Source organism: Vulpes lagopus, chromosome 3 (genome assembly GCF_018345385.1).
Source record: "Vulpes lagopus strain Blue_001 chromosome 3, ASM1834538v1, whole genome shotgun sequence".
Taxonomy (NCBI): domain Eukaryota; kingdom Metazoa; phylum Chordata; class Mammalia; order Carnivora; family Canidae; genus Vulpes; species Vulpes lagopus.
This window is the reverse complement of record NC_054826.1, coordinates 77,865,029-77,891,293: the sequence shown is the minus strand read 5'-3', so window position 1 is coordinate 77,891,293 and position 26,265 is coordinate 77,865,029. Positions and strand designations below refer to the sequence as shown.

The 26,265-nt window shown below is 36.7% G+C and overlaps 1 pseudogene; it reads left to right on the top strand.

Moving 5' to 3' along the window:
- Positions 1-278: 278 nt before the first annotated feature.
- LOC121487025 lies at positions 279-25,189 on the top strand (annotated as a pseudogene).
- Positions 25,190-26,265: the final 1,076 nt, after the last annotated feature.

Sequence of the window (26,265 nt, the reverse complement as noted above, 5' to 3'; positions counted from 1 at the left end):
TTACTCTGTTTTCTATTTTTAAAAAAGACTTTTTGGTAATTTTTAAAGCTTAGATTTAAATCCAGGATTTTTTGGGTTATTTCCACTATATTCTGCCTTCCAGAAAACAGATGGTAGAGAGAGGAAGGGAAGGCATTCCACGTAGAGGGTTGCTGTGTTAGGAAATTTCAGATTTTGTTTGGGTAGAGAAGGAAACAAAATAGCAAAGACTGAAGCCTCTGACAACAGTCAGCAATTTCATCACTTATCCTGTTACCACAGATTGCAGAAGACTGACCATGTCGTTCCCAGTAAGGCTTCCAAGGGCCACATCCCTAATGGCCACTCTATTTTTTCACTTTTTTCTCCCCAGTCATGGCCATTTAACCACACCCGCAGGATGCACTAAACTCCAACCTTCTGGATCAATTCTCTTCTTGGCAAGGTAAGTTGTAGGCTGATTGATAGGTAAACCATAAGCCATCTTTAATTTGAGTGATGTTAAACAGCAACAAAAACCAAAATGACAATTACTATAAGAGTAATAATAGCAATCACTTTTACTGATCTATTTTTGTGTCCTAAACACTTTGTTATGTAATTTATATTCTTTATTTCATTAAATTTTTATATGAGCCTTTGAGATATATACTATAGGAGACAATTCTCTGTCAACCTATTACATTTCTGCACATCTTATGAGTGAGGCACTGGCTCCCCTTTGTTCCAGACTAATTTTTGAAGAATGCTTGTATGGCAAACAGCATGGAAAATAGAGATAATGTCTTCTGTCAGGTTTCTTAAGCTCAGGATTCCCTTTTGTAACACAACCCTCTTTGCACCCCTATATTGGAAATGGGCCTTGGACAGTCAGCACAGGAATGCTGGCCCTCCGGCTACTGCTGTTGCCATAAGTCATAAACTGTCCTTTGTCTCTGAAGAAGGAATTTTATATCTTCCGACATTCATGAAACTGTAGCAAGCTAACCTATTAGTTTGCAAGTAGGGTAGCATCTGACATTATACTGTCAGATGTTATTATTCCCATTTTACAGAATAGAAACTGAGATTTTAGAAAGGGTTCAAATTAGATTTATTATATCTGATCTTATACTTTAGTATTCACCTGGATATCCTGCCTTGTTATAGAAATTAAATACCCATTTTGGAACCTATTTCTGGCACATTTGGGTTTATTCTCAGTTTATTCTCTATTCCTGAGATAGTCCTCTATCCATCAATCCAAGTGTTTATTGAGCACATAATATCAATCTTGTTCTCATCAGCAATCCTAGGGAATGGCATCTTTCTTTGAATGCAACTCCTGTAACTAATAGTATCATGGTGGAAATCAAGTAAAAATAGTGGATATGAAAACATCTAATACAAATTATTCTCAAATATTAGGTTGCATCTGAAATACTTAGATATTTCTTTCTTTCTTTCTTTTTTTTTTTTTATGATAGTCACAGAGAGAGAGAGAGAGAGAGGCAGAGACACAGGCTGAGGAAGAAGCAGGCTCCATGCACCGGGAGCCTGATGTGGGATTCAATTCCGGGTCTCCAGGATTGCGCCCTGGGCCAAAGGCAGGCGCCAAACTGTTGCGCCACCCAGGGATCCCAGATATTTCTTTTATATATAGATCACCCAGGCCTCATCCCAAAGATTTCTGAATTAGCAGATTTAGGTCAAAACCAAAACTCGGATTTTTAAATGGGAGTCTCAGGTAATTCTGGTACATTTGGGTCCTAGGCTTCTTTGAAACGCATTTATCAATGGGATAAAATAGGTCCTTTACAAGGTACACCAAGATTCCCACCGTTTATGCTCTGTTTACTTACGCTATTGTTCCTTACTTTGTGCTTTATATTCTAGCTACTATCAGAATTATAGCTTATAATTCTTTCCACTTCTACTCTTCTGTACTTTGAGAGTCTTTCTTTTCTACCTAGAATAACAAACTCCTACTCATTCTTTAGCTCATCTGTCTCCTCCTTTAGGAAGCCTTACCCATATGAAGAGGGGTTATCCTTTCCCTATCCTCCCAAAGTTTGCTGTGCTTACTTCTATCATTTACTTCTACCCTTTTTTTTAAAAAAAAGATTTTATTTATTTATTTATTTATTTATTTATTCATTCATTCATTCAGTCATTCATTTATTCATTCATTCATTCATGAGAGTGAGTGCCCATGTGCGTGCGCACGAGAGAGGAGAGAGAGAGAGAGAGAGAGAGAGAGCACAAGCTGGGAGAGAGGTGGAGGGAGAAGGAGAAGTGGACTTCCCATTGAGCAGGTTGCTGGATACAAGCCTCAATCCCAGGACCCTGGGATCAAGACCTGAGCTGAAGGCAGGTGCTTCACTGACTGAGCCACCCAGGCACCCTACTTCTACCTTTTATTAAGAGTATGTGTCTGGGGATCCCTGGGTGGCGCAGCGGTTTAGCGCCTGCCTTTGGCCCAGGGCGCGATCCTGGAGACCCGGGATCGAATCCCACATCGGGCTCCCGGTGCATGGAGCCTGCTTCTCCCTCTGCCTGTGTCTCTGTCTCTCTGTGTGACTATCATAAATAAATAAAGCCACTCTGATCAACTAAAAGAATCTTAAGCAGCCACTGAGGAAGAGACGTGCAGAAAACCGAGAATTCCCGGGACATGATGGGTGGAAGGGCTTCAAATTCCTTGCTTATAAAAACTAGATTAAAAAAAAAAAAAAAAAAAGAGTATGTGTCTGTCTCCACTACCAAACTATACACTCAATGAGGGCAGGAAATCTGTTCTTTCACTTTTATACTTTATATGGGAAGACTCTATAGGGTACTATAGTATCTGGTTCACAATAGGCACTTTGATTTGAAATCAGTTTTTGTTGAATGAATGAAAGAATGAATAAATGGCAGGATTATTGAAGCTGTTTGTTCGCAGAGAGCTTCAATATAAAGTCTTATTAAGGATACATTCTTGATTTTCTTAAAAACCTTTATTTCATCTGAGATAACATCAGTAATGAAAAGAAAGGGATATAGTACAAGAAGCTAGATTTTAGCATGGGTAGAAAGAATAAAGGCAGTATACCCCAGCCTCATTTTATAGAAAAGGCAACTGACGTTCAGAAGAAATAAGTGAGTAACCCAACATCACACAGCCTGCTGGTGGCAAAGCAAGATTTGAAAACGTTATCTCTTGGCTCTCAGTCTCAAGCTATCATCTATCTATCATCTATCTATCTATCTATCTATCTATCTATCTATCTATCATCATCATCTATCTATCCATTCGTTCATTAAAATTTTTATTATAATCACCAGGTACTTATCACAAGTTACTCCTTAATCCCTGTAACCTATTTCATCCATCCTGCCACCCCACATCCCCTCTGGTAACCATCAGGTTGTTCACTAGAGTTAGATGTCTATTTCTTATTTTCCATCTCACTCTGTTTTTTTTTTTTCCTTTGTTTGTTTTGTTTCTTAAGTTACATGTATAAGTGATATCATATGGATTTTGTCTTTGACTGACATATTTCACTTGGCATTATACTATCTAGCTCCATACATGTAATTACAAATGGCAAGGTTTCATTCTCTTTTATGGCTGTGTATATATTGTGTATATATGCCATATCTTCTTTACCTATTTATCTATTTATGGATAATTGGGCTGCTTCCATATCTTTGCTATTGTAAATAATACTTCTATAAATATAGGGGTGCATGTATTCCTTTGAATTAGTGTTTTTATATTATTTGGGTAATTACCCAGTAGTGTGATTGCTGGGTGTAGGGTAGTTCTATTTTTAACTTTTGGAGGAACCTCCATATTGTTTTTCATAGTGCCTGCACCAGTTTGCATTCCCACCAACTTGTACCAGGGTTCCTTTTTCTCTACATCCTTGCCAACACTTGCTGTTTCTTGTGTTGTGATTTTAGCCATTCTGACAAGTGTGAGGTAATATCTCACTGTGGTTTTGATTTTCATTTTCCTGATAATAAATGATGATGAGTATCTTCATTTCTCTATTAGTCATCTGTATGTCTTCTTTGGAGAACATCTGCTTATGTTTTCTGCCCATTTTTAAATTGGATTATTAGGTTTTTGAGTGTTGAGTTTGTTAAGTCCTTTATTTATTTTGAATACCTACCCTTTCTCAGGTATGTCATTTGCAAATATTTTCTTCCATTCAGTAGGTTGCCTTTTAGTTTTGTCAATTGTTTTCTTTCCTCTATAGAAACTTTTATTTTGATGTAGTCACAATAATTTAGTTTAGTTTTTGTTTCCTTTGCCTTAGGAGACATATCTAGAAAGATGTTGCTACTGTAGCTGTTTGTTTTCAGAGAGCTGCAAACTGTTTGTTTTCAGAGATTACTGTCTCTGCTCTTTTGTAGGTTTTTTTATGGTTGTAGGTCTCACATACTGGTATTTAATTCATTTTGAATTTATTTTTGTGCATCATGTAAGAAAGTAATCCAGTTTCTTTCTTTTGCATGTAGCTTTCCAGTTTTCCCAACACTATTTGATGAAGAGACTGCCTTTTACCCATTGAATATTCCTTCCTCCTTTGCTGAAGATTAATTGACCATACAGTTGTGGATTTATTTCTGAGTTTTCTGTTTTGACTATTATATTTCTATTTCTGTGCTAGTACCGAAGTGTTTTGTTTACTACAGCTTTGTAATGTAACTTGAGGTCTGGAATTATGATGTTTTCAGCTTTTATTTTCTTTTTCAAATTGCTTTGGCTATTCAGGGTCTTTTGTAGCTCCAGGCAAATTTTAGGATTGTTTGTTCCAGTTCTGTGGAAAATGCTGTTGGTATTGATAGGGATTGCATTAAATATGTAGATTACTTTGGAGAGTATAGACATTTTAACAATATTTGTTCTTCCAGTCCATGAGCATGGAATGTGTTTCCATTTCTTTGTGTTGTCTTCAATTTCTTTCATCAATGTTTATAGTTTTCAGAGTACAGATCTTTTACCTCTTTGGTTAGGTTTATTCCTATGTATCTTATTACTTATGGTGCAATTGTAAATGGGATATTTTTCTTAATTTCTCTTTCTGCTGCTTCATTCTTGATGTACAGAAATGCAACAGATTTCTATATGTTGATTTTGTATCCTGTGACTACCAAATTCATTTATCAGTTCTAGTATTTTATTTTTGGATGGAGTATTTCAGGTTTTCTATGTATAGTGCCATCTCACCAGCAAATAATGAAAGTTTTGCTTCTTCTATACTGAATTAGATGCCTTTTGTTTCTTTTTCTTGTCTGATTGCCATGGCTAAGATTTCCAGTACTATTCTTGTTGAATAAAAATGGTGAGAATGGACATCCTTGTGTTGTTCCTGACCTTAGGGGGAAAGCTCTTAGTTTTCCCCCCATTGAGTATGATGTTAGCTGCAGGTTTTGATATATGGCCTTTAGTATGTTCAGATATGTTCCCTCTAAATCTACTTTGTCGAGGGTTTTTATCATGAATGGATGTTATACGTTATCAAATGTTTTTCCTGGGTATATTAAAATGATCATATGGTTTCTATCCTTTCTCTTATGAAGTTATGTATTATGTTGATTGATTTGCAGATATTGAACCACTCTTGCATCCTGGGAATAAATCTCACTTGCTCATGGTGAATGATTTTTAAAAATCTATTATTGGATTTGGTTTGATAGTATTTTGTTAGGGATTTTTGCATTTATGTTCATCAGGGATATTGAGCTATATATAGTTCTCTTTTTTTGTGGTGTCTTTTATAGGGTTTGGATATCAGGGTGATGCTGGCCTGATAGAATGGATTTGGAAGTCTTCTTTCCTTTTCTTTCTTTCTTTCTTCTTCTTCTTCTTTTTTTTTTTTTAGAATAGTTAGAGAAGAATAGGTTTCTATTCTTTAAGTGTTTGGTAGAATTTATCTGTAAAGCCATCTGATCCTGGACTTCTGTTTGTTGGTAGTTTTTGATTACTCATTTAGTCTCCTTGTTGGTAATCAGCCTGTTCAAATTTTCTTCTTTATCTGTTTCAGTTCTCATAGGCTATATGTTTCTAGGTATTTATGCATTTCTTTGAGATTGTCCAACTTGTTGGTGTATAGTTATTCATAATATTCTCTTATAGTTGTTTGTATTTCTGTAGTGTTGGTTATTATTTCTCCTCTATCATTTGTGATTTGTTTGAGTCCTTTCATTCTATATCTCTTTCACTCTCTCTCTCTCTCTTTTTGATGAGTCTGGCTAGAAGTTTATCAATTTTGTTGATCTTTTCAAAGAACCATCTCCTGGTTTCATTGATCTATTCTATTGTTTCTTTAGTTTGTATATCATTTATTTCTGCTTTCATCTTTATTATTTCCTCTGTTCTGCTGGTTTTAGGTTTTGTTTGTTCTTCTTTTTCTAGCTCCTTTAGATGTAAGGTTAGGTTGTTGATTCAAGATTTTTCTTGCTTCTTGGGGTAGACCTGTATTGCTATAAACTTCTCTCTTAGGACTATTTTTGCTGTGGTCCTAAAGGTTTTGAGCCATTGTATTTTTCATTTGTTTCCACTTACTTTTTAATTTCTTCTTAGATTTCTTGGTTGACCTATTCATTGTTTAGCAGCATGTTATTTAACCTGTATGTATTTGTGGTCTTTCCAGATTTTTTTTTGTAGTTGACTTCTAGTTTCATAGGATTGTATTCGGAGAAGATGCCAGGTATGACTTCAATCTTTTAAAATCTGTTTTGTGGCCTATTACATGATCTATTCTGGAAAACGTTCCATGTGCACTTGAAAAGAAATGTGTATTCTGTTGTTTTAGGATGGAATGTTCTGAATATATCTGTTAAATCCATCTAGTCCAGAGTGTCGTCATTCAAAGCCTTTTTTTCCCATGTTAATTTTATTTGTATGATGTGTCTATTGATGTAAGTGGGGTATTAAGGTCCCGTACTATTATTGTATAGATATCAATTACTTCCTTTATGTTTGTTATTAACTGTTTTATGTATTTGGGTGCTCCCATGTTAGGTTATCTTTTTGTCGGATAGTCTCCTTTATTATTATATAGTTCCCTTCTTTGTTTCTTATTACAGTCTTTGTTTTAAAGTCTATTTTGTCTGGTGTAACAATTGCTACCCCAGCTTTCTTTTGACATCCATTTGCATGATAAATATTTGTCCATTCCCTCAATTTCAATCTGCAAGTGTCTTCAGGTCTAAAATGTGTCTCCTGTAGGCAGCGTATAGATAGGTTTTATTTATTTTATCCTTTTTGTCAACCTATGTCTTTTGATTAGAGCATTTAGGCCATTTGCATTCAAGGTAATTATTGATATATATGTATTTATTGTCTTTTTTCTTTCTCTTTTAGGTTTTTCTTTTTTTTTTAAGATTTTATTTATTTATTTGAGAAAGAGAGAGTGTGTGTGAGAGAGAGCACAAGCGGGGGGGGGGGTGGGCAAAGGGAGAAGGGGAAGCAGACTTCCCATTGAGCAGAGAGCCTGATGTGGGGTTCAGTCCCTGGACCCTGTGATCACGACCTGAGCCCAAGGCAGATGCTTAACCAACTGAGCGACCCAGATGCCCTCAGCTTTTCCTTCTTCTTTATAATCTGAGTTCCATGCAAATCAATTCCATAACATGAGAAGTTACTATGAATCGACTAGAAATATAGGAATATAATATACAATCCCAAATAGATATACAGCATTCAGGTATGACACACAGTAGCTTGAGATCTGTTGGATACGGTTGTTCAGGTATAGGTTCCTAAAGATGGGAAAAAGTAGCTTTAATTATCAAGACTACTGTGGCCATATTAGATATTAGAACATCTAAGCATCAACATGTGACCATGCAAACAAAAGACCTTAAAGTTGCATTTAAAAAGCATTCTGTGCATTGTGAAAAGAGTTACTTTCCAGAATCAAGCCCACTTTAGGCTTAGGACTAGGTTCTAACTACCTAAAATTATTGACTAACAGAAAGTGTTCCAAATGTGGCTATTCTGATTCAGAGTTTTTAAAAAAAGTATTTACAAAAAGAGTATAAAGTTTTTCTGAATATAATGTAAGTAAGCTTCCAGTCTTCACTTCCCCAATACTTGTTTTACAATTCTGGCTCCTGCACATATTTTGCCTTTTTAATTTCAAGATTTGTCAATTGTACCTTCAAAACAGGTCATTTTTTTAAATAGTAAAAAGTATTCAAAATAAGCAGAAATAAAATGCCTTTTGAAGTTAATTGAGATCAATGTACTTCTACTCTTTGGGATCAGTTTAGCTAAGTGAATCTGGCACTGTTGCTGAATAGGAATTGGTGATAAGTGTAAAAGCAAAATTTGATCAATATGCTTCAATCTGAGATAGAGTCCAATCCATTGTTGCTCTGGCATATGTCAGTTACTATATAAAAAATCAAATGCAATGTCAAATCCAAAGACTCAGAGAAAAGAGTTCATCCTTTAGATTTAGGAAAGATAAAACCTATTCTTATTTTCAAGACAGAATTTTACATGTTCATACTTGTTAAGCCATGTTTATAGAAATCATTTTTGACTGTCTTGGATGTTGTCTCTTCATATTGTATGTGAAACTCCAATAGATTTAACAGAGATTCATCATCCAGTCAAACCCTTCACATATTCTTCAAACCAGTCAAATTTGGTATCCTCAACATTTTCTGTGTCAATATAGTTTATTTATTTATTTATTTATTTATTTATTTATTTATTTATTTATTATTTTATTTATTATTTTATTTATTCATGAGAGACACGGAGAGAGAGAGGAGAGAGAGAGAGAGAGAGAGAGAGAGAGGCAGAGACACAGGCAGAAGGAGAAGCAGGCTCCATGCAGGGAGCCTGATGCGGGACTGGATCCTGGGACTCCAGGATTATGCCCTGGGCTGAAGGCAGGCACTAAACCGCTGAGCCACCCAGGGATCCCAGAGTGTCAATATAGTATAGAGTTAACAGATTCAATGAAGACCTATTCTTTTCCTTGTCACATTGTATGTCTAGACACCATTTGGATTAGGTTTAGAAGGTGGGAAAGCATATATATTTCTTGGCCTGAACATCTTAAAGTAGAGGTGTAGAAGGAAGAATGAGATCATGAAGAGGCTGGCTACTGGCTGCAGAGCACAACCAGTTGCTCTGGTAGTGACATTAGCTGGATTTGGGGGCAGTTGAGGTATTCTGGGAAGAAGTTACTTGAAAGTTTTACAACAGTTGATTGATTTGAGTAAATCTGTATGAGTAGGAACAGCACTAGAAGTAGCAGCCTCAGTCCAAGCCTGGACAACATTGCTCTGCCCATGTCCACTCTGTCAGCACTGGTGCATGGTTTGTCTCACTGTGTGTGGGGTAAGGAGAGAACTGCTGGCTTGGGATGGGTGCAGGCAAGGTCATCTTTATTGCCATTTTATAAACTGTTTTGTGGTTGTTTCTGGAGATTTTCTCTGATTCCTTCTTGTCTTTCTTTCATGGTTTGCTGGTTTTTGTTAGTGATATATTTGGATTTCTTTCTCTTTATTCTTTGTATATTTATTAGTGGTTTTTTATTTAGGGTTACCATTAGGTTTGTATATAACATCTTCTGTATGTAGCTGTCAATGTGAAGTTATTAGTTATTTAATTTTGAATCCATTTGTTACTCTTCTTCCCCCACATTTTATGTATATGGTGTCACATTTTGCATCTTTTATTTTGTGAGTTACTTGACTGATTTTTTAAAAAGATTTTATTTATTTGTTCATGAGAGACACACACACACAGAGAGAGAGAGAGAGAGAGAGAGAGGGGCAGAGATATAGGCAGAGGGAGAAGCAGGCTCCATGCAGGGAGCCTGACATGGGACTCAATTCCGGGTCTCCGGGATCAGGCCCTGGACTGAAGGTGGTGCTAAACTGCTGAGCCACTGGGGCTGCCCCTTGACTGATTTTTTAAATAGAAATATTTGTTTTTACTGCTTTTGTGTTTCCTACCTTCATATTGTCACTTTTAGTCTTTCCTTTCCACTCAGAGTCCCCTTTCATATTTCTTGCAGGGCTGGTTTAGTGGTCACAAATTCCTTTAGTTCTTGTTTGTCTAAGAAACTCTTTATTTCTCCTTCTATTCTGAATGATAGCCTTGCTGGATAGAGTATTCTTGGCTGCAGGTTTTTCCCATTCAACACTTTTATTGTATCATGCTATTCTTTTCTGTCTTGGAAAGTTTCTTCTGAAAAATTCCTGATAGCCTTATGGGGTTTCCTTTGTATATAAATTGTCTTCTTTTGTTTTGCTGCTTTTAATATTTTTCCTTCATCACTGTATTTTGCCATTTTGATTACAATATATCTTGGTGTGGATCTGCTTTTGTTGATTTTCATTGGAGGTTCTCTATGCCTCCTGAATCTGGGTATCTGTTTCTTCCCCCAGATTAGGGAAGTATTCAGCTATTATTTCTACAAATAAATTTTTGTCCCCTTTTCTCTCTTCTCCTTTTGAGACTCCTAAAATATAAACGTTATTATATTTGATGGAGTCACTGAGTTCTCTAAGTTGATTCTCATTTTGCATAATCCCTTTTTCTTTCTTTTGTTCAGCTCTGTCTTCTAGGTCATCAATTTGTTCCTCTGCTTCCTCCCACCTGCTGTTGATACATTCTATCAAGAGTGTTTCTCATTTTGTTTATTAAGACTCTCCTATGTTATTCCTTATCTTTGTGTTAATGGTCTCACTGATGTCCTCCACTCTTTTCTCCATTCCAGTGACTATCCTTATGATCATTGCTTTAAATTCTCCATCAGGCATGTTACTTATATCTATTTCACTGTGGTCTTGTAATGATTTTCATTTGGGAGAAATTCCTTTGTCTTCTCATTTTGTCTTTCTCATTTTGTGCCTGTTTCTATGTGTGAGAAAAATCTGCTACATCTCCTGTTCTTGAGGGTAATGACTTTATGAAGAAGAGGAACTATAGCACCCTTCAGTGTAGTGTCTCTTGTTCCTCAGTGCCTGATGCTTCTGGGAGTGTACCAATGTGTACTGTGCTTTTGTGTCCTGGCTGCTTTATCTTTCAGGCCAGTTCATCTGCAGAGGCTCTCTTTACTTATGTATGTGTTTGGTCCCTGGCATAAATATGGCACATTTTGACTAAGTATTCTTTGGTCTGCCTGTGAAATAAGACCTGTTGCCACTGCCATTGGAACTAAGGCCTTGCAAAACTTTTGGGTTGGGAGACATGGTATTGGCGGGGATTTAGGCCAGTCTTCTGGGGGGTAGGGACCTGCTGCACTCAGATTGAGGGAAACATGACTGGAAAGAGCAGTCCTGCAGCATGGGGAGTGGGACTTGGTGTAAGCAAGTTAGGTAGCAAATATAGGCATCACAGTGGTTCCTGTGTTACACCAACCACAGGAACCACAGGTGGCCCTGTGCAGGGGAGATCGGGGAAAGAAATAGTGCTTGCCAGTTCCTTTGTACCCAGAGGGGTCTCTCTATGAATGCTGCCTCTGGGAAAAACTCTTGAGATAAGCATCTAACCTCCCCAATCTGTGCCCCAGGCACTCTTCAGATCACTGTTTCCATACAGTATGTCATCAGGCTGTTTGCCCTTCTTTTTCTCCAGGAGCAACCTAATGTCCTCCAAGCTCTCCCAGAGCCAAGCAGGTTGGCTTTTAAAATTCCAGATCCCTGGGTGGCTCAGCGGCTTAGCACCTGCCTTTGGTCCAGGGTATGATCCTGGAGTCCTGGGATCGAGTCCCTCATCAGGAGGGATGAGGAGCATGGAGCCTGCTTCTCCCTCTGCCTCTCTCTCTCTCTCTTTTTCTCTTTCTCTTTATCATGAATAAGTAAATAAAATAAAAAATAAAATAAAATTCCAGGCTTGAAGCCCCACTGGTTGCAAGAACTCATGAAATCTGGCCCCTCTTACTTTCCAAGCCGGATTTGTTTTGGGATTTGTTTCCCTGTGTGTTTCCCTCTATTAGTCTGTCTCTTGCCCTTCTTCACGATCTTGGCTCCACCCCCACCACAACAGCCATCATTTGTTTTCTCTTCTAAGCCACATCTCCATACTTTCTACCTTCTTTAATGTGGCCTCTTCTCTACCTTTAGTTGTGGGGTTTGTTCTGCCTGTCTTCAGATCGATTTCTGGGGTATTTATGATTATATAACAGTTATCTAGTTGTATACATGGAAGTAGACAAGCCTACCTCCCACTCCACCACCATCTTCCCCTTCCCAAGCTCTTTAGATTAACCACAGTCTCTCCCTTTCTCTAAGTTATAGACCTACTTGAAATCCATCTAAAGTTTTCACCATCTTGGCTTTTTTTTTTACCTCATCTGATATTGATAATGCTGTTATTTCATATTATCTGAATGATTCCTATGCCATGTTTTCTTTACATAAATTTGCTTTCTCTGATATAAACATTATTGGTGTATTTTAAAACCTTTATTGTGTTTATTTTTACTATTTAGTTAAATTTTTGTTTTTTTATCCTGTGAATCAAATTTGCCTCCTCATTTTGGGTGACTAGCTTTGATCTGGTAGATTTTTCTAGAGAAATCTCTCTTTCATTAGTATTTAGGGCCTGGATATGTGGTATATTAAAAAATAGAGTCTCCTTGGGGTGCATAGGTGGCTCAGTTAAGTGCCTGCCTTCAGCTCAGGTTAGGATCCTGGGATGGAGTTCTGCCTCAAGCCCCCTGCTCTGCGGTGGGCCTGCTTCTCCATCTCCCTCTGCCTGCCACTCCCCCTGCTTGTGCTCTGTCAGATAAATTTAAAAAAAAAAAAAATAGAGTCTTCTTGGTTTCCCCAAATCATCCAAAGCACAATCAACTCCATGTGTATTTCTTCTTTCACTTTTATAATCAGATGCAGAAAATCTTTAACATTCTATTGAGTCTTCCAGTTTAAATCACAACACATGATAAATTACATGGGGGTGTTTAATTTGCCTTGCAATGGAAACCTTTATCTTTTCCCTGAGGCCTGACTGTAGTTTAATAAAATAAAAAAGAAAGGCCCTTTGAATAGATTTTGTGCAACATGGTGTCTTAACCAGGTCTCTGAATAATTTATCAGGGAAGGATCTTGTTTCTGTTTATGAAATAGTATTTTGGAGACCATTAGGGTTAGACCTGTGCAGTAGTCATAAAGTTCTTGAGTTCCAGCTAGGAATATGCAAAAAAATTTGTTGCTGTAACTGTTCAAACATATGGCTAGGTTCAGGGAAATCTGTTAACTTCTTGTGTTACATCCAAAAGTTTCTAATTATCAACAAAAGATGGCATACCAGCCCGATTACTCCTGATGTATTCCAGTCAAGGATTCCAAGTAATCATAGTTGTGTGGGTGTATGTGGTCTGAAATAACAGGAATCAGTGAAAATTTCGAGCATAAATACACAATGGAGATAATTTACATATCACAACCAGACAAACGCGTCCCACTGAGCTGAATGTGCTTTCAACAGGAAGCAGGAATTTTGGGCCACCTCCCAACCCCTGATTCATAGCCTTGTAAACTATTTGAGATACATTTTGTTTCCAGTTTTGCAACAAACTTCTCCAACAGCTTTTTTCCTTCATAGGTCAACAAACTTGAGAAAAGTATTGCCTCTTACATAAGATAATAAGAAATGTGAAAAGTTATTGTTAGGACCTGATTACCCCCAAAACTTGGACAAAAATATTATAGACTGTGACATGGAAGCAGGTTTATCTTGATGAACTTTAGTATGTCCCTTCAATTCCTAGATAGCTTTTACACTCCTTGGAATGAATTGGTTGGGGATCTTTTTAAAGGTTGCTTATATTTAGCGACTCTATGAGCCAAAAAATAGCCAAGTAAGAAAGGGAAAAAGGACTTGGCATAGCTTCCGGAAAATACATGCTGCCTGCTTTGAAAGCAAATCATTCCCAGGGATGAGGCCACAGGGAGATCCCTGAAGACAAACTCTTGACTGCGTAGGTCCTGTGGCCACGCTCAACATTGCCTTAATCTATTCAGTTATCAGCAAAAGCTACCAATCCTGTTTGGGAAAGTAGCAATAATTCAAGCTTAATCTTCCCAAAATGCAGCTCAGACCATGTCACTAGATTTCTATTGGTTCTTCATCATTTATAAAACCAAGCAAACAGTCTAATTCTCAGTGCTCTCCTATAATAATTTTTCAAACTTTCATTAACCACAGATTTTAATAAAAACCAAGTTACTGGCTAGTCCACGAAATAGCCCCAGTCTTCTCTGTTTTGTTGTCTTTGTTCATGTGGTATTACAAGCACTATTGATAGCAATGCTGTTATTAATTCTTATTAATTCTAGTATTTGTTGAGTACTTACCGTGTACCGTGTTGAGTACTTACCGTCTCATAATAATCTATAAGGTAAGTACATAGAGTTACTAATTACTTGCTTAAGACTGCAGAAACTGCAAAAAAACCCAAAACAACACAAAAAAACAAAAATCACAAAGGACCACAGAAACTGCAAATACAGAATAAGGGCTTTGATTCTCTCATATCACATGTCTTACACGAAAGTCCTCATTATATTGCATCGGAACTTCTGTAAATAATCATACCTCCGAGTGAGTTTATTTTCTCTGCCAATTTTTAAATAATCACTTAGCAATTTTTCTGGTCTTCTACCCCACTATGGTGAACTGGTGGAGAGTAGGGATCACATCTTTGTGTTTTCTGTATCCCATACAACATCATGTAGTAGGTGTATAATAGTCATTTGTTCTAGGCAAAGCCACTGATTATCCAGATAGCAGAACAGAATTCCACGAAGGAAACTGGATTAGAACAAAAGGAGGATTTGGTGAGGTTGATTTCTGGCATCCCAGCCTTCTCTTTCCTCTTCCTCCTGAGAAAGGGTTCCATTCTCCATGGCACCACCAGAACCAGGAGGAAGAAGGATGTAAGGGTTCTATCAGAACCAGGCAATTTTGTCCTGGAGCTGGTTTGTACTAGCTCTTGAGGGTCAGTAATGAGTATGTTTTCTAGAACATGAAAACTTGAAATTGGCCATGTGGGAGTATTTATACCATGGAAATTAGCAAACCCTACAAATCAGTGTTTCTTGCCCCCCACTTCACCCCCCAATAACTTGTTTGTAATACAATAGGACCTGCCTAAAGATGAGACCCATGATCACAATTGCCTCTTGCCTTTTCCCTGCTCCCTTGACCCTCTCAATTTTTGGATCTAGCATACTTTGTTAAGTGTCTTCTATGAAAAAATATTCTGCCTGGTAATATGAAGAATACCATGATTACAGCTATCTGGTTCCTCACTGAGAAAATAAGAGATACATGAATAATAAGAATAATTCCTAAGTATATCATTTGTTTTTTTCCTCTTCATTTATTTTTAAGTTAAAAGTATGTATATTTCATATATACGAAAGTATAGGGAAAAATGTGTCATGTGAATAGGGACTTTACTTTTCACTACTGCTACCTACATGCTGCCTGAATGCAGTGTGAGGCATGTGATAGATGTTAAACAGTAAATGAATGAGATGATACACATAAAAAACTCTTGATAATATAATAAAACACTGACAATGCTTATCTCTAGGTCATTTTAATTTTCTTTTTTTTTTCTTTTTTTTGGGGGAGATGGGATCCCTATATGTATTTTGTATGTATTTTTGCAAATTTTGCAATTTTTAAAAATCATGTGCATGTATTTCATTGAAAGCCAAACAAAAATAAAAGAAAAAAGAACTAGAATTATGTAAAATGACAAACACTAAGAGCAAGAAATCACAAAAACATCCTACTGAAGTCTACTTAATTACAGGAGAGTTTTTTGGGAAGACTTCTTAAAGGAAGTGAGACTTGAGGGGTGCCAGGGTGGCTCAGTCTATTAAGCATCTGCCTTCAGCTCACGTCATGATCTCTGTGTCCTGAGATTGAGCCCTGCATTAGGCTTCCTGCTCAGACAGAAGTCTGCTTCTCTCTCTCTCCCTCTCTCTGCCCCTCCCCACTGCTCATTCTTTCTCTCAAGTAAGTAAATAAAATCTTTTTTTTTTTTAAAGGCAATGTGGCTTGACATAGGTTTAAAATCTCCTTCCCTCAGAGTCATGTTAAGCTAGCTATCAGAAAAACCAGAGAAGGGCTCTTTCACACTAAGGGCTGAATGACTGGCAGCTGTTGATGCTATCCTTCCCAGGCATCCAAACTGTTGGATTATGCAGTAAAATCTTCTATAGCTTTACCAACTTTTCATTTGCTTCTTTACCAATTACTAAGAAATATACATTAAAATCTCTCACTATAGTTGTGGGTTTGTTGGTTTCTCCTTCAAATAAAGTGCTTCAGTCTGTGTAATTTTCTTTTTTTTTTTTTTTTGGATCTATTTTCCAGATCACTAATTTTCCCTTCATCTGTGTCTAGACCAATGTTTAAACTTCCTTTTTAGGTTCATTTTTGATTATTAATTTTTATCTTTAGATATTTTATTTGTTCTTTTCCCCATCTTGGCCTAACAATGTTGATAACTTTAAATACTTCTGTAAAGCTCTTTGTATTTATTTTGTATTTGGTATCTGGTAATTCCATCATCTGCTGTCGGTTGTAGGACTGACTCTGCAGATTATTCACATCATGATGTTGATGATTTATTTCCAAATATGCTTAGGGAGCTTAAAATTTTCTCTGGGACATCTTTGAGGTCTGCCTTTAAGTCAGTTTAATTCAAGAGAGAATTGGCTTTTGCTTTTTTAAAAAAGATTTTATTTATTTATTAATGAGAGACACACAGAGAAAGGCAGAGACATAGACAGAGGGAGAAGCAGGCTCCCCGCAGGAAGCCTGATGTGGGACTCAATCATGGTCCGGGATCACGCCCTGAGCCAAAAGCAGATGGCTCAACCTCTGAGCCACCCAGACACCCCAGCTTTTGCTTCGTCTAATGTTTTATGGCACCATTAACCTGAGGGTGCTTGGATAGTATGAATTCTAACTCCAAACCTGTGTGAGGGTGGCTTGCTATGAGTTAGGAATTATTAGGGGAGTTTTTTTTCTCTCTTATTCTGCTCCATATGGAATTTCACCAAGGGTGAAATAGCATAGTGTTCCCACCACCTGTTCCTTTATTGTTTTCCCCTATTTCATCTGCTGCCCTCATTATCTGTGAGGGGCTCCTGAATTTGTATAGTAGAAACCTTCCACATTGCATCAATCTCAAGATTGTCTTTTGCCACTTGAACATAGACCATTAAACCCAAATTGTTAGCTACTAAAGACGATGAGCCTCTAGTGCTTCCATTCTTCTTTGGATTTGTACTTTTTTATTATTTTCTCTTTTTTCCCGCTGGTTCAGCCATGTATTTTAAAAGATGCATTTTATATCCTAGAAAAAAATTTAGATGTTCTATACTGGGATGGCTTCTCTGGAATCTAGACTGCCTTAATGCCAAAAACAGTTTCCTCTGTCCAGGCAGGAGCTTGCTATATCAATTAAGAGGTGTTACTTTCCATTGCCTTGCTTCTCCTCCACAAAGTTTGTCCATCTTCATCCTCTCTTCATAATCTCATCTATTTAAACCAAAAGATAAAAAATATCCCATTTCTTTGAATGTTTGTTATGTGCTAGTACTGCTTTAAGTTCTTTACATGTTTTGTTTAGTATAGTTTTTAGGGTACCTGTGATATAGGTAAAATTTTCATCTTTATGTTGCAAAGGAGGAGCCTGAGGTTCAAATAGGTTAAACTTATGTGTCCATAGAACTCTGTGTGCTTGCAGTACAGACTATATGATCTGTCATGACAGATTGATGGAAAAACTAATGTGAAATTCCCAAGCAAGTGTTTTGAACTTAAATAAGTTTAGTAAATACAGTTAATGAAAATTAAAGAGGTTTATTGGCAAAGAAATCTCAGCCTTTAATATATTAAATATGTACTGCGAGTCTTTAATGGAATAAAATACGTAGTTTTTGCTAAACTCTTTTGACCACACAACTCTTATCCAAGGGAGAATCTCCAGCATCTATAATGCCATAGAATACATCTTGGGAAATGTTGCTCTAAAATAGTGAAATGTATCCCTCTCCTTGAAGCATCAAAAGTTTTGGAAACTCTAGAGAAAGATGAAAAAGAGTATTTAAACTTTATGGTAATGATAATAACAAACATCAAAAACAGGTACTCAGCTTGATGCTTCTCATCATGCAGATTTGTTTTCAAATGATTATTCCAATATTCACAACTAGCCTCAAATGGCTTACCATCAAGGGCATTCAAAAGACTGTCACAGTCTATAATTGACTTACCTTCTGAGGGGGATTCTCTAATTTCCTAGTATATGAACAGCATTGTTGGCACAAGTGAAGCCTCAGGAAGACATTAAAAAGGGTAACACTCAGGGGCATCTGGGTGGCTCAGTAAGTTAAACATCTTTGCTTGGATTGTGATCTCAGGGTCCTGGGATCAAGCTCTGCAGAGAGCTAGCTTCTCCTCTCTCTGTATTCTCTCCCTCTCACTCTGTGCTTGCTCTCAGTCTCTCTTAAGTAAATAAATAAAATCTTAAAAAAAGATAACCCTTACTGGGAGATAAACATTGAGTGATGCTAAAATCCTAAGTGGTCTCACCAAAAGGTATACACAAAAATGTTGACAGTGAATATCATTGGGTGGTTGGATTATGAATGATTGTTATTTTTTCTTTTAACTTATCTGTGTTTAAAAGAATTCAATGATATTATGTATTATTTTTAGAATTTAGAAAAGCATTTTTGAAAAAGGAATTTTGTAATGACTTAAAAGGACAAATAAGTTTTAAAAATTGAGGAATTTGATTCTCAGAGAGGAAAGTAACTTTTTCAAAGCATATAGTCTGTCAGAAGTCAAATTGGGTTTCTTAACTCCCTGACTAGGACCCTCCTCAGAATACTGCACATTACCCTATATATAGTCACTGAGAGTGAGCTACTGGCAGGACTGTCCCTCCTCAGGAAAGGAGTCCTCCAAAAAGGATAAACATGTATCTTCTGGGCAGGTGGGTCCGTCTCCCTCTCTGGACAAATGGGAAGGCTGTACTGACAATTCTATGGATTCTCTTGCCTGTACTTCAAGATTTGCTAATGTTTTTCTCACTAGGGCAGAGCCATGAAAAGAGGAGGAAGGGCTTCCTGTAAGAGTGTGGGAGAATTAGTCTCTCTCAAGCAACCATCCTGTGATTCATGAAGCATTGTTGTTGCTGTTTTATTCCAGCCAGTTTATTGCTGTTGAGCACCCCCAGAAGACATGGAGAAAGAATATCACTTTGCTTCCTCTCTAGGGATGAATGACTAGAACCACCTAATGTGAAAGTTTGGGGAATCTTTCACTGCTGAGGTTGGGAGATTGGGAGGTCTGTGGTGATTCATTTTACAAAATAGACAATGAAGTAATTGATGCACTGTTTTCAATTAAAATTGCATTTTTGTGGTTTTTTTCTTGTGAAAATAAAAGCTTGGAAGGATGATGGTATAACACTGGAGAAAGGGTGTTGGAACCTCACCCACCTGTTTTTGCCTTACTTTACAACTTGAGCAGTAAAAGTTGGGAAGTGGGGGATGAAACAAGGACTGGGAACAGATATCCTTCTCACAGTGACATGGAATCGTAAGAAGCGCGTAGAAAGCCTTGGTACCAACATCTTAATTTTTTTATATGGGGAAACCAAATTCTACAGATGAAGACATGTTAAGTATTTAACTGTTTATTGAGTCCTTTAAAGCTCTTCAGAGTGTCTATGGGTTCCTTGTACTAGTTCCACGTACTTTCTTATTCTTCCATTAAAAACTGCTTTATCTCAAGCACTGACAATAAAATACAATCAAAGCTTGAAAAAAATAAGTAAAGCATCTAGTATGTACTAGATACTGAACTAGGCATTGAAGGTAGAGCAGAAAACAGTATAGCTGAATCCCTGCCTTCTGCAATCTAGAGACCCAAAGAGGTGAAATGACAAAACAAACCCTGAACCAGAATCCACATCTCTTAGGTCCCAATTGGTAATCTTTCTTACATTTCCATCTAATATATTTTAGATACTTAAGATTTTCTTTATGATTTTAGGCAACTCACTAAACATATAGGCTTCATTTTTACTAATGTACAAAAATAAATTTGTATGTTTATTCATTCAATTATTTATTTACCAAATATTTACTGAGAACTCTCTATATCCCAGGCATAAAGCTCACTGGATTCACAGGATAGAGCCTTTTTACTGAGAGCGAATTTACATGTCAGCAATGCTCTCCAAATAGTAACCAAAAGGTAGCTGGAAATTCAAGGGTTGGCTGTATTTTCTTTTTGCCACTCAAGGTTGACTTTCACCCTAGGGACCTGAAATCCCACTTGGATTTCCTCTCCCCTTTTCCTTCTCTCTCTCTGTTTTTTTTTTTTGTTTGTTTGTTTTTTGTTTTTTAAGATTTTATTTATTCACTAATGAGAGACAGAGAGAGAGGCAGGGACACAGGCAGAGGGAGAAGCAGGCTCCACACAGGGAGCCCGCTGTGGGACTCAATCCTGGGACTTCAGGATCACACCCTGAGCCGAAGGCAGGCGCTAAACCGCTGAGCCCCAGGGATCGCCTCTCTCTCTTTTTTCTATCCACCCACCAATCTCCTCTTCTTTCCTTCCATCCTTTTACCTTCCTCCTTTCCTTCCTTTCTTTCTCCTTCCCTCTCTTCTTTCTATCCACCATCTTTACACTTGAAGTGTAAACCTTAACGCCAGTGAATTCATTTGTAGGAAGAGATTTAAAAGTCATAAAGCTGAACACTTTCATTGTCACAGGCGGTATATCCTTGCTTTTTAGCTTCTACAAATTGTAACTTTTATTTATTGTTCCTAAATAAGAACTTCTACTAGGTTTCAAGATTTTATTTAATATAGGGGACATGAATACTGGATTATATTCACTACTATATCAGGAAAACATGTTACTGGCATTAACCCCCAAATGGGCAAGGGAAAGAGGGAGAAAAAGGAAAAATACAGGGTGACATGATTGATTTTTGACAAGTCCAGATAAAAAGGAAGAAAAAATACCCATCCTTATCAAGGTAAAAAAAAGTACTGGCCCTTATCAGGGCAAATAGTGTTATCTCCCAAAGTATACAAGAATTTCCAATATTAACTAACCTGTACCCTTCAAAAGACGTTTTCTCATAGCTAAAGAATCACATTCATGTTGGCAGCTGAGTTGTAAGGGCAAGAATGTGTTTTCTTGGATCATTGCCTCATCAGAGTGGAGAAAATATAGAAATAAGTGGTGCTCATCTGTTTGTTTTTTCCGTTTACTTGCATGTATTTTTTTCTTTCAATTTTCAGGTTAATGAAAAGTAGTAACTTGAAGTTAGCAAGTTTATGGACTTGTTGCTTAACACTGCATAACAGCCCTTTCAGCGTCTTTTTTTCAATAAGTAAACAAGATGAATTTGCGTATTTTTTGAAGATCATTATTATAGCAGCTCAGAGACTGACCATTCCATTGAGATATTCTTTCTGTTAATTAATCTGGGAGCTCTCTTAGCCACTCTACATTCATTCACTGTACGTGTGTGTGTGTGTGTGTGTGTGTGTGTGTGTGTGTGTTTCAGCAGGCACTGGGAGCCTTCAGCAAGTGGAGTTGATGGCAATATGGTCTAATTGGTGAAAAAAGCAAATCCTGGCTGGAGAAGCACAAAGCTGGCTTACTTTCTTTGCAGGATATTCGTGCTGCCAGGACTTGCTTCTTTCAGGGCTAGAGGCACTCTCCTCAAGACCAAGTGCATGTCATTTAATGCATTTTTGTATAGGTAGAAAAAAATGATCATTCCTTTAGTTCCCTTCTATCCCAGAGCAGGAAGATTATAAACAAGATGGTAGGCTTAGAAGAAAATTATGCTACAGAAAGTCCCACTTAATACTCCATTTCACCATGTTTTTATTCTTTTACTTAATGTTTATACTTCTGTTTCCTCTTCTATAACACTGTGGTATCATATTGTAAATGCAAAGTTTTTTGCAGGGTGTCACGGGTAAGTGCTTAGTATCTCTTAGTCATAATTACTATTATTGGACTACTGTTGCCACTACTCCATAATGCTACTACTGCCAGTATTTCTATAATTACTGCTCTGGGTCATCTCAGAATTGTGTTTGTACACCTTGCAAGTACAATATTATTTCAAATTTCATGGAAATATGATGTTTAAGAAGTCTGTCTTTAACAAAAAACTCAGTTCATACTGGCTTAAAAAAACTTAAGAGAGTTACATGGCTAGTAATACAGTGAGCTAAATAACCTGAAATCTTCCCACTGTAAACCAAAAGAAATGCTGGGTAAATTTTTTTCAGAAGATTTTAAACTATCAATTCAAGTTGAAAAATGGTTTTGGACTACTAATATTTTCTGTATATTATTTTAGATGAGTTTTGATATTTGTGTTTTTTCAGGAAATGGTCCGTTTCTTCTACACTGTCAAATTTTTGTGTGTAGAGTTGCTCAAAGAATCCCTTTATCCTTTTACTCTCTATAGGGTCTCTGGTAATATTTTCTCTTTCATTCCTTATAGTAATTTTTGTCTTCTTTCTTCTTTTGGTCAGTTTTGCTATAGGTTAATTTGTATTTTCTTGATCTTTTTACATAACAAGACTTTGATTGTTTTGACTTTCTCTATTGCTTTTTGGCTTGTCTATTTTCAATTTTATGGACTTCTGCTTTTATGTTTATGATTTCTTTCATTCTGCTTATGTTGAGTTTATTTTCTTCTCCCTTTTCTAGTTTCTTAATGTCCTTTCTGCAAGCATTTGAAGCCAAAATTTCCCTTGAAGCACTGCTTTAATCATCATGCAAATTTTGCTATGTTGTGCTTTATTTTTGTTCAGTTTAAAATATTTTCTAATTTTTCTGAGAGCTCTTTGATGCATGGATTCATATCGAAGGGTGCTGTTTAATTTCCAAGTGTTTGGAGATTTCCTATTATCTTTCTATTATTATTTACATTTTAATTCTATTATACTGAGAGAATATACTTTGCATGATTTTAATTCTTTTAAATTGTTAAGGTTTACATCTTGATGAATATGCCACGTGCACTTGAAAAGAATATGCATTTTGCTGTTGGTGGTGAAATGTTCTAAAAATTTCAGTGAGATCCATTTGGTTGATGGAGTTGTTCAGTTCATCTATAACTTTGCTGATTTTCCATTAGTTCTGTCAACTACTGAGAGAGGAAAGTTAAAGTCTCCAGATATAGTTGTTGATTTGCTCATTTTTGTCTTTAATTCCATCAGTTTTGCTTCATGCATTTTGAAGCTCTATTAAAGGTGCAAATATATTTAGGAGTATTATGTCTTCTTAGTGAAATGTACATTTTATCATTATGTGATGCCCCTCTTCATCTCTGGTGACTTATTTTACTCTGCAGTTTTCTTTGTTTGATATTAATACAGCTACTTCAGCCTTCTTTGGATTGAGTTTGCATAGAATCTCCTTTTCTATTCTTTCACTTTTAACCTGCCCATATCATTACATTTAAAGTAAGTTTCTTAGAGACAGAATATACTTGGATCATTTAAAAAAATTTTTGTTGTTGTTGTTAGTTTTGACAATCTGACAATCTGTCTTTTTTCTGATAATCTCTGTCTTTTAGCTAGCATTTCTCAGCTAAGGATGCTTTTGACACTTCCCCTACAGTGTGACAATCAAAAATGTCTTCACATATTGACAAATCTCCCTTCTTCTTTCTCTTAATCTGTCTGTGTCATGTGTTTATTTGCCAGATACTTCTTGGTGGGAAAAATACTCCCAATTGAGAGCCATTGCCCTAGGGATTTCAATATGCATCCATTGTACACTGGTTATAGTCTACTTTACCAGTGCATTTCCTGGAAAATGTAAGAACCTTATAACTTGATTTCATTTTCCCTGTCCTACCTTTTGTGCTATTGTTATCATGTGTTTTAATGTATATGTTCTAAATTTTAAAAGACATTGTAGTCATTGTTGCTTTAAATAGTATTCTTTTATATTTATCCACATGTGCTTTTTCAGTGCTTTTTTCCCAGTGCTTTTCTTTTCCTTCAATTTTCTATTTCTAGCCAAGGAAATTTCCCATCTGCCTAAGGAATTCCTTTTAGTATTTATTTCAATGGTGTGTTGCTGGCAAAGTAGTCTCTTTATTTTTGTTGAAAGGAAATATTTTCACTGGCAATTCTAGTTAGGCTGGTTTTTTTCTGTCACCACTTTAGAGATGTCATTACATTGTCTTCTGACTTCAGTGGAATGTCAGTTTGAGTTCTACAAGAAGGAAACACCAACACAGGATTAAAAGTGCAGCAGATTTATTGGGGGGAAACCATGAAAGATAAAATGAGGAGAGGAGAAATTCTGACACTCATGAAAGAAGAGAAAGAAAGAAAGAAAGAAAGAAAGAAAGAAAGAAAGAAAGAAAGAAAGAAAGAAAGAAAAGAAAGGAATGGGTCAGAAGAGACTCATATTGTAGAATAGTTCTGAGAAATGCTTGGCCAGGCCAATGAAGATCTCCTGAGCCAAAGCTATTAGAGAACTCTTCCATCTACTGAAATGACCTGATTCTAATAACTCCATTTTGCTCATTCGTTGGCTGGAAGAAGCCCAGAGGAAATGTGACATAACATGAAGATTTTAGTGGATCCAAAAGTATATTAGCTGTCCATCAGATATGCTTGTTGCTGTAGGAACTCTTTTTAAAAAAAAAAATTAAATTCAATTTAATTGAGAGTCAAGACCAGAGGCCAAACTTCGAATCTGACAAGATAGCCGGGCTGCCCCACAGGATTATCAAGGAAACCCAGTGTTTGCTAGCAGAACCAGTTCCTGCATTAAAGCAGAACCAGATGAGAGCAAGGCCTGTTATTTTCATGTGGTCTTTGCTGGTCCCCAGGACTACCCTTTTGAGGGAGGGACTTTTAAACTTGAACTATTCCTTCCAGAAGAACACCCGATGGCAGCCCCTAAAGTATATTTCACGACCAAAAATTTATCATCCTAATGTAGACAAGTTGGAAAGAATATGTTTAGATATTTTGAAAGATAAGTGGTCCCCAGCGCTGCAGATCCACACAGTTCTGCTCTCAATCCAGGCTTTGGTAAATGCTCCCAATCCAGATGATCCATCAGCAAGTGATTTAGCAGAGCAGTGTAAGACCAACGAAGCCCAAGCCATAGAAACAGCTAAAGTATGGACTAGGCTATATGCCATGAATAATATTTAAAATCGATCTAATCAAGTGTGCATCACTTCTCCTGTTCTGCCAAGACTTCTTCATTTTTATTTGCATTTAATGGACACAGTCTTAGAAACATTATAGGATAAAAGTCCAGACATCTTCAGTCTTTTGGTGATTAAATGCACATTAGCAAATCTATGTCTTATCCTGATTCACTGTTGTAAAGCATGAGCAGAGGCTAGAAGTACCATCTGGATTGTTGTGAAACATTTAAAAGCAGTGGCTGTCTTCTGCTTTATTCATTTCTCCCATTATGGTTTAAGGATAAAGCACTATGAATGAAGATAGTTGTCAGTGTTAGCTACAGGGGTGTGGATGTCTTTCTTTCTTTCTTTCTTTCTTTCTTTCTTTCTTTCTTTCTTTCTTTCTTCTTTCTTCTTTCTTCTTTCCTTCTTTCTTCTTTCTTCTTTCTTCTTTCCTTCCTTCCTTCCTTCCTTCCTTCCTTCCTTCCTTCCTTCCTTCCTTCCTTTCTTTCTTCTTCTTTCTTTCTTTCTTTCTTTTCTTTTTTTCTTTTTTAGGGTAGAGGTAGTTTTATTTTATGACGACCCAATTGCTTTGGTTAAAATAAGCAGTTTTTTGGAATATGCTCTCTAACCAAGTCTAACTTTATTTAGACACTGTAGATGGAGGTTGATTGTTTGAGCCAAAATAAAGAATACAGCCCTCACTAATAACATTGCGACTTTGCTGTTGAATGTAGAATCCCTCCTTCAAGAAAAAGCTTGTAACCATTTTGTATGGTTTGTCTGGAAACTTCTGTAAGTCTTATGTTTTAGTAAAGTATTTTTTGTTATTCTAATAAAATAAAATAAATTCAAGTCAATTTAATTAACATACGTTGTATTATTAGTTCCAGAGGTAGAATTTAGTGATTCATCAGTTGCATACAACACCCAGTGCTCATTACTTCAAGTGCTCTCCTTAATGCCCATCAACCATTTACCTCTTCCTTCCACCCATCTCTACTCCAACAACCCTCAGTTTGTTTCCTAGAGTTAAGAGTCTCTTATGATTTGCCTCCCTCTCTGTTTTCATCTTATTTTATTTTTTCTTCCCTTCTC